Here is a 9,895-nt window from a genome sequence, read left to right as displayed (position 1 = left end):
AGTCGCCCGCCATCAGCTGCCCAATTGTATTTTCTTGAATCTCATTGATGGTCTGAAATCGCTTTCCTTTCCAAGGTGATTTCAGTTTCGGGAAGAGCCAGAAGGCACAGGCTGCCAAATCTGGGCTGTAGGGGGGGTGACTCACCTGGGTGATTTGATGTTTCGCCAAAAAACTCCACACTCCACATTAAGACGTGATGCATGAGTGGGCACGTTGTCATGATGAAGCTACCAATCACCAGTTGCCCATAGCTGTGGCCTTCTGAATCATTCAAATAATTTCCATGGAAGAATGTTCAAGCTTAACGCAAAATTTGATGCAGATTTATTGCTCTATTCGCTCAGTCATTTTGAATGTGATGGCTACACAGGACACACGATCACTCAATGGCGTCTCCCACCCCCACTGACTAGTACAGCGAAGTCATCATTGTTCACACTTGTGCATTCCAGTCCACTCTCCTTGGCTGCCGGGTTACATTGATGTCACGCAAACCATTCTCATTACATTAATAATGGCTGGACTTCTTCCAGACAGACCTCATATTTCAGCCCTTTCCCTCCCCACGGTCTACCTGAACGCCTCTCTGACTCACTTGGCCTCTAAACTGGACTCTCTGACAGTCCCCTGCCCATCCCTCCAGCACCCACGCATCCCTGGGAGGCCTTGATCAAGTCCCCAGCCTTCCCTGTCCACACCATCCTAGGGACACAGCCTCCACCCTCCTGCTGCCACTGGACCTTGTCCTCAGCTGGCCCCCAGGAACTGCCAGGGGGCCAATCAGTGATCAAGGGGACGCACCAGCAAGACAAGCCTCCTCAGATTTTTCCAAAGCTTCCCAACTTCCAGCAAGAGGGAATTTGCCCCACCGGAACCAGGGCTATTGCTGGAAGTGCACTTCCAACAGGAAAACCCTATTTGAGTTATCTGAAAAATCATGTGCTTTCTTCATTCTATTCCAAAATGAATCCAGATTTGTTTTTAAATGTTGTTTTTAATTACTTGCCATCGAGCAAGATTGAGCTTCAGGCTCTTACGCCTTGTTTATCCTGTCTTGCCTTGATGTACTTACAAACACCCTCTGTCCCCCTCGGCTGGCCGTGCGCGATCCTGGTTGAATCCCGCCATCCACACGCTTCCTGCCGCACCTCCACAGCCGAAAGCTGGTGCAGAGAAATCCCGGGCTCTGGTGTGTGTGGACCCTCCTGTCAGGTTCACGGCCAGAGGTCTCTAAGCAGCACTCCTCCCTGCCCTGCAATCTTAGCACACTTTTCTGTGTGAGGGTTTGCTCCCCAAAGTGGCTAAAATTCAAACCTTCCTTCTCAAACCTCCTACATCCTTCCATCCCCATCCCTGTGCATCCAAGGGCAACCTTACTTCATAGTCCATAGAGGAAACAAAGTGATCGTCACCTCGCCCCCAAGTCTGTCTGCACACCTGCACTGTCCCCACAGTCTCTGGCCTCCCTCCTGCCCCTCGGCTGCACTGTCCCTGCGTCCGTCAGAGGCACCCGTGTGCCAGGCTCCAGCCTGTCCCTGCTCCTTTGAAAGGCCCCGTCCCCCTCACCTTCTCGAAATGATCTCTCCTGAATTACCAGCTTCTCTTGTCTCCTTTATCATTCCCACGGGCAGGCGAATTCGCCCTGGCCCCTCGCAGAGAGTCCCCGCCTCCTGCTATCGCCCACTTCTCCGCTCCTCTCAGAGCAAGACCTTCTGAACAAGCAGGGCGTGTCGGGGTCCCCAAGACCACCCTCAGGTTTGCTGACTCCTTAGGACACGGAGAGCTTAGAAAAGCCGTTATACTCGTAGTTACAGTTTGTTCCGTGGAAAGGATGCAGGCGAAAAGCAGCAAAGGAAAAGGCAGGTAGAACCCGGGAGAGACCGGGAGCGAACAGTGCCCGTCAGAGAGCCAGGCTTAATATGTGTTTGCTGAATACTAATAACTGATGTATTTTGGGTACTGACTACGTGCCAGCACTTGCTGCTCTGATCACTCGATATACATGTATGAGTTTAGTTTAGTCCTGTGAGGGTCACTTGTCCAAGGTCACATGGCTGGGAAGTGGCAACACTGGGATTCTAGTCCCGTCTGACTCTGGAGCAAGCGCTCAGGTGCCGCGCTGTGTCGTCTGAGATTTCGAATTCCCCTCGGGCCTTCAGGGATGCCGGCACACTGGTTTGAGAAACGAAGGCTGATGTACGGGGTTTCTGTTGTTGATCAACTCTCCCACAGAGAAAATCTAGAAAAACCAAACACCATATTGAAAACACCCCAGGAAGCCATCAGAGAGGCATCACAGTAGGTGAGCACTGAGCAACAGCGACCCAGTAGAGAAGAGGAGCTCAGCGAGGAGAACCTGGCTTTGGGGCTCCATTTTCCTCTTGAGCCAACTGTCTACTTACAACACATGTCCAAGTTGAGCAAAGAGCAATAGCTCAGCAGCTTGTTAATATGCTCGAGAAATTATATGACAAAGAGAAGTACAGAGTCCAGCTAAAAATGAAGCTCAGGGTAAGGGGCTCGAGGTAAACGACTGAGACTTCAGTGGGACCTCAAGGGCTGCAGCCGTGGAGTAAGGTGACCTGGAAATATCCCGGCCCTCCAGGAACTGAGTCCCAGCGTCCAACCCTCTCATTCGCTGATGGAATTAAGGTGCCTGCCCCTTTGCTCACATCCTACCAAAAGTAGAAGGGGATTCTCTCTGGACTAGGATAATGGCATCATTCAAACTCTCCCATTAGATTTTTGGTACACGTGGTTTGGCATTCAATGAGGAATTATCAGACATACCTGGGACCAAAACTGAATGACCGAAAGTTAAGACAGAAAAAATGTAAAGTCCAGTAGGCCTACACATATGTTAAAATTGCATGGAAATAAATAAACACACACACACACACACACACACACACACACGTAAAACCGGGAAAATCTTAATAATATTGTGACAGTGTCAGTATCCTGGTTGTGGTATCTTACTATAGTTTTGCAGGCTGTTACCATTAGGGGTAACTTGATAAAGAGCACATGAAGTTGCTCTGCATTATTTCTTACAGCTGAATGTGAATCTATAATTATTTCAAAATTAAAAGTCAAATTAAAAAAAGAATCTTTGTAGGAGATCCATATGGTGGAGTTAAAGGATCCAGACTTAAAAATAATTATGGTTAATTGATATATTCAAGAATTTAGATGACAAATAGAATTTCACCAGGACTGTAAACTATAAAAAATAATTAAATGGAAGATCAGAGTTCCAGACTCTGAACTCTGTTGGAGAGATCAAAAGAGACGACCCAGAATAAAGAACGAGGGGAAAGAACAGAAAGTACAGGAGGAAACAGAAGATTAAGATTAATGTGACATGTGACACAGTGGAAAGTTCTAAAGCATGTAAGGAAGGAGTGAAAAGAGCAAATAGGACAGAAATGATATTCGAATAAAAACTGTCTGAGAATTTTCCAAAAATCATTGAAAAACATTGTCACAGATTCAAGAACCTCAAGGAACCCCAAACATGAGAAGTGCAAAAGGAAAAAAGTACAACTAGGGCTTTGATAGCGAAACAGCTATAAATCAAAGGCAAACAAACGAAAAACTCAGACGGTCTCAAGGAAAAAGGATGCATTATTTTCCAAGCAGCAATGACAAGACCGACAGCTGACTTCTAAGTAAGAGGATAGAAGAAGGAAGACAATAAAATAACATCTTCAGATGGCTGAAAGGAAACAACCGCCATGCTAGAATTCCACATTCATTGAAAACGCTTCAAAAATAAAAATGAGCCCTCACAGGTGTGGCTCAGTTGGTTGGACGACATCCCACAGAGCGAACGGTCACCAGATCAATTCCCGGTCCGGGCACAGGCCTGGGTTGCAGGCTCGATCCTCAGTCGGGGCCACGCGAGAGGCAACCAATCGACGTTTCTCTCTCACATGAATTATTCTCTCCCTCTCTTCCTCCCTCCCTTCCTTTCTCTCTTAAAATAAATAAATTTTTTTAATGAAGATGTTTCAAACAAAGCAAGACCAGAATATTCGTCATCCATGGTTTTTGTTACCAACAGAGCTTCTCTGAACGAGAGAGAAAACTGTCATGAAAGGAAGCATGGAATTTCCAGGGAAGAACAAGGGAAGGCGCAACTATGTGGATGAAGCTAAGTTAATATTGATTGAAAAGACTAATAACAATTATGTCTTGTGAGGCTTAAAATTCATGACAGCAACAGAATAAGAGGTCAGGAGAGGTGAATGCAGTTAAAATGTTGTAATGTTCCTGTTGGTCCTGGTAGGAGTAAACGTATTACTACTTCATCAGACTTTAATAAGTCGAAGATCAATATTATATTTTCCTAAGGGAATCACTGAAAGGATTATAAAAGAATATGTAACTAACAAGCTACTATAGGAGAAAAGAATGGAATAATAAAAATAATTCAAAAGAAGGCCAAAAAAAAAAAAAGAATAAAAGAAAAAGGAACACAGAGTGGGATAAATAAAAAATAGGTAGCAAATTAATTTGTTTAAACCTAAATTTAATTTAAGTGGGTGATTACATTAAATATAAATAGATAAACATTTCAGTTAAAACATTAATGTTGTCAGATGGATTTTAAAATAATTATACAGAAAGGTGAAATTAAAAAGATAAAAAAAATACATACTATGAAAACACTAATTCAAAGAAAGTTGGTGTTACCATACTTAGTTTAAAGTAGACTTTAAGACAAGAAGCACTGTCAGAGATAAAAGGGATATTTTATGATGATAAAGGGTCAATTTCTCAGGGAGATATAACGATTATAAATTTGTGTACATGTATTAACATAGCTTCCTAATATATAAAATGAAAACAGACAGAACCCAAACTGACAAGTCCATAAATGTAATGGAGAGATTTTAACACATCGCTCAGTAACTGACAGGGATAGCAGATAAAAAATGTGGTATGAATGTAGAAAACTTGAACAATGTGATTCACGAACTTGACCTAACGGAGAATTACAGAACAGACAGTCTTTCCAACTACGCACAAGAAATTCACCCAAACTGACTATAGTAGGTAGGATAATGGGTCCCCAAAGAGGCCTACATCCTGATCCCCCAGAACTTGTGAATATGTTACATTACATGGCAAAGGGAAATATTGTCACATAAGGGATTACGAAGTACAGATTGGCAGTTACAAAACAGTCACAGGGATGCAAAGTACAGCATAGGGAATATAGTCCATAATATTGTAATAACTACCCAGGGTGCCAGGTGGGCACTGGAAATGTCAGGGGGTCACTTTGTAAGTGATAGAAACGAATAACCGCCATGCAGTAACTTGAAACTAATATGCTATTAAACAGCAACTGTAACTGAAAAATTAAAAAATTAAGGTGGGGGGGGAGGTTGCTTATCAGAATGACCGAGAGATAGGAGATTAACCTGGATTATGTAGATGGACCCAAAGTGCAATCACGGGCCCTCAGGTAGGGAAGAGAGAGGCAGAGGAGCCAGCGTCAGGGGATGCGGGAAGTCTCTAGAGGACGGAAAAGGGAAGGAAACTGTTTTCCCTGGGGCCTCCAGAGGAAGAGAAGAAGCGTTGAGGACACCTTGACTTGAGCCCAGTGACACCCATTTCAGAATTCTGACACCAGAAGTGTCAGATAATAAATTTAGGCTGTTTTAAGTCACTGTTTTTCCCATCTCTGAGACTTGCAGCTGATCCAATTGCTAACTGATTCCGAGGTATCCACGGCCAGCAACTTTAAGCAGCAGGAGCAACGTGTGATAGGAGGTAGCAGAACATAGGCTAAGTCTTGGGGACTGACAAGGGCTGAGTCCGAAGGAGCAGGGTAGGACCCTATCCACCTCACTCACATATTCATTCATGAAACATTTACCAAGCACCGATTCTCTGCTAGATCCTGTGCGTAACCCAAGGATGTAGAAATGAGTAAGACAGAGTCTCTGCTCTCAGGGAGCTACCAGGAGAAGACAAAGAATTAAACTCCCATACAAAACAGTGGAGAAGGGCAATAGTGGGAACATGCAGCAGATGAGCACAAAGACTCTTCTGGTTGCAAGGAATCCCAATGTGTACAAGCTTTGACCAAAAGTGCATGGGAAGGACAGAGGGAACGTGCTGGCAGAGAGCACGCGTGAGCAAAGGCAGGGAGGCGAGAAACAGCGTGAAGTGTGCGGAGAGCCACGAGCGGTGGCCTAAAGAACAGGGGAAGAAGAAGCAAGGAGACAAAGCAGCCCTATACCACGGGGGCCTACGCCACGGGGGCCTTGGACGTCAGGTGACAGCATCGGATGTCCCCCAGCAGGCAACGGGGAACTGTGGAGGGAAGGAAGGAAGGAGCTGTTAAAGAGAGGAATGCAGTGGTGAAATCTAGGTTTTAGAGGGGTTACTGCACCTGCGGGGTAGAAGATGGCAAGACCGCAGCCAGGCAGTCCCGCCAGAAAGCGGGTGCAGTGATACAGGTGGGATCGTGGTTCTGTGCCCACGTGGAGGGCCATGGCCGTGATCAGAGGGGCTGTAATCAGGACAGAGTCAGAATCGGCAGGCTGGTAAGTGACTGGAGGTGGGTGATGTGGGGGCAGGTGTGAGGGATGCGCGTCCCCAGTTTCTGATGGAGGCCCCTGGGTGGCTGGGGGCCCCATTCGCTGCGGTGGGGAATGCGGGGAGAGCAGGCTGGAGGGAGATGATCGATTCTGTCTGGGACGTGTAAAGTTTGAAGGGCTTCTGGGACGTTCTGGTGGAGGTGGCGGGGGTGGGGGCAGTTGGGTATGTAGGTTTGGAGCTCCAGGAAGAGGCCTAATCTGCAGAGAGAAATACAAGCGCTATCAGAATCCAGGGCATTGACGGAGGGACCCTGGAGCGGATGAGGTCCCCAGGGGACAGTGCCTAGGGCAGCAGTTCTCAACAGAGTATGCGAGGGGCATGGGGCTCCCTGTGAGAGTATCTGGAATCGCCAGAGGGGCTTTTTTGTTTTAAAGTTTTTATTTATTTTTAGAGGGAGGAGAAGGGAGGGAAAAAGGGAGAGAAACATCGATGTGTGAGAGAAGCATTGATTGGCTGCCTCTCGCACGCCCCCATCCGGGGGAACTGCCCCCAACCCAGGCATGTGCCCTGACTGGGAATCGAAGCAGTGACCTTTCAGTACCACTGAGCCACATGGGCCAGGGCTCCAGAGGGGCTTTTCCAAAGTGCAATACAATGCTCGATTCCAGTAAATGCTCAGGAAGTGTGACTGACGCAAGTTTTCACTGATGAGAAGTTGACCTCAGGTAGGAAGAAATGTGAGACCCCTTGTGAGAAGGAAAGAAGGCCAAGGTGGGTACAGAGAGCGGAGGAAGAAAAGCCCAAGAAAACCGGGAGGAAGAGATCCAAGAAGATCCAGGAGAGTGAGGTCCCCCCCCACCCTGTTAGGGAAGAGCAGATTCTCAACTGTGAGTGTGCACAGGGTGCTTGTGAAAACACAGATTCCTACCCCTACCCATTCTGATCCTGTGGGGCCCTGGAATCTGCATTGTAAAGAGTTCTGGCCATGGCCAGGTGGTTCAGTTGGTTGGAGCATCGTCCCATACACCAAGAGGTTGAGGTTCTATTCCCAGTCAGGGCACATCCCTGGGTTGTGGGTTCCATCCCCGGTTGGGGCATGTACAGGAGGCAAACAATAAATGTTTCTCTCTCACATCAATGTTTCTGTCTCTCTCTCTCTCTTGCTCTCTCTCTCCAAAATCAATAATTTAAAAAAATATATCCTTGATCTGGTCGTTTAGCTCAGTTGGTTAGAGCGTGGTGCTAATAAAAAATACATCCTTGGGTGAGGATTAAAACCATACTTTATTTAAAAAAGAATTCTGAAGGCATTACTGCTGGGGTACAGAATTTCAAGAAGAAGGGGTGTGGTCCAGGAAGATAAAGACTAAATGGTTCTGCCGGATTCCTCTCTTCAGGGGGTCACTGGTAACCATGGAAGAGAGAATTTTGGTGGCGTCGTGGGAGTGGAAGCCAGATTGCAGTGGGCTGAAAAGGGAATGGGAGGTGAGAAAGAGAAGATAGAGAATGTGGACCCCCTTTAGAGAAATGTGGATGAGAGGCGGAGGCAAGCACTTCATAGCCCTCAAAGGCCGCCTTCCATCTCCTGAAGAAAGTTGGCAAAGAGATTTCAAGAAATATGGAAGCTGAGTCAGACATCCCCAGACCCTCCAAACGCACCGAGGAGGGAAAGGCCTACCTAGCACACCGAGCTGCCAAGTCCCGCTAAGCTAAACCTACCGCGTGGGCCTTCTCTCCCCTCTTCAAGTCCAGTCCACCGTCATTCACGCAGTGATCTTTCCACATCCCGAGTCCGGCTGTGCTCCTGCTGGCCTCCAGCTCTCCGATGGCTACTTTCCCCAAGTCTCACCTCCCCCCAGGAAAAACCCAAATCCCTGCACCTGGTGTTCAAAACCCTTCTTTTTCCGTTTTTTTTTGGATTTTTTGTTTTTTTGGTTAATCCTCACCAGAGGATATATTTATTGATTTTGGAGAGAGGAGATGGGGGGAGGGGGAGAAAGAGAATCCTTTCTCAGTTGCCTCTCGTTTGTGCCTCCACCAGGGATCCAACCCAGATATGTGTTCTGACTGGGGATCGAACCCGCAACCTATTAGTGTATGGGATGACACTCCAACCAACTGATCCACCAGGCCAGGGCCCTTCTGACTTTTGTGATCCCCACTTCACTCTGCATCTTCACCCCCACTCTCTCACCATCACTTCCCACTTAAACCACATTTGCCCTCCACCCAGGCCTCAAGGAGCCACCAAGAACTTCCCTAGCAAACTGTGCTCTCCACCCTCAGTAGTCTCCTGGCCATGTACGGACTCAGCCAACTCAAGCGCCACCTTTTCTGAATGTTAGTTACTCCCTCCTTGGAGAGAACCAGCACCTTGCCCACATCTCCACCAGAGCGCAGGTAGAAAGAATTATTCTGTATCTGTTTTGTTGACACAACTGTCCCTTCACGGGACTGTGCCTCCTCTGGGACCACCGTCCACATCTTATCCCTCTCTGGATCACCGGAACCTGGCCAGGGCTGTTTCCAGTAGGTGCTAGTGAATGTGAAGTGAGGTTTCACCTGAGTGCACACCGTGAGAAAGTGACTTTCAGTTGTGGAGTACTCCACTGAACCTTTGATCCGCCCATCAAATATCTGAATCTGCAGGTTCTTATCCCTTCCACAGTTGTATTAATACTCTCAGGTTAATCTTCCCTCCTAAGGGGAAGAAAGGCAGGCTTGGGACGACCGTGTCTTTAAATAAATGATACAACGTCGCCTAGGGACTAGAACAAGGCAGCTATACAAGGGTGTGCTCCAGTGAAAACATTTAGCACCTGGGTTATTCTCAAGCAGCTTTACTTTGATTCTTTCCTTTAACAAGTTACTTAGCCTCTTTAAATCTTAGTTCAGGTGGGGTTACGAATCCTGTTACCTACAAGCAGTAAGGTTAGAATCAGGTGAGATATTGTAAAGCCCTCCTTATATAAATGCTATAACAGTTATTAGTAGGCTTTTGAGAGCCTAATAAAGTAGCATCTCAGTGTCACAGCAACAAAATGCATTTGTTACTTCAAATGACTACAAGGAACTCCCAAGGCAATACTGTTCTTAAAAGTTTGTTTCTTTAAAATGAGAACTACTTTACGTCCCGGCTCCTCAGGCTCATCTAAGACGACTATAAACGACGCCCCGCCCCCAGCTTCTAAGCCCCGCCCCTCCCCGTGCAAGCCTCTACGTTGTAGGGCCCTTCAACATTGAAGGACACTTTTGTGCACCAATAAGAAGTGAAATTTTTGTCAACGTCCGGTGAGGGGTAGGACTTCCTTGCTGTTGCTAAGACACTCTTGTTTT

This window comes from Pteronotus mesoamericanus, unplaced genomic scaffold (assembly GCF_021234165.1).
Source record: "Pteronotus mesoamericanus isolate MK-2021 breed Mesoamerican mustached bat unplaced genomic scaffold, CSHL_Meso_final contig_702, whole genome shotgun sequence".
In the NCBI taxonomy this organism is placed as follows: Eukaryota; Metazoa; Chordata; class Mammalia; order Chiroptera; family Mormoopidae; genus Pteronotus; species Pteronotus mesoamericanus.
Note: the sequence above shows the minus strand (reverse complement) of the source record.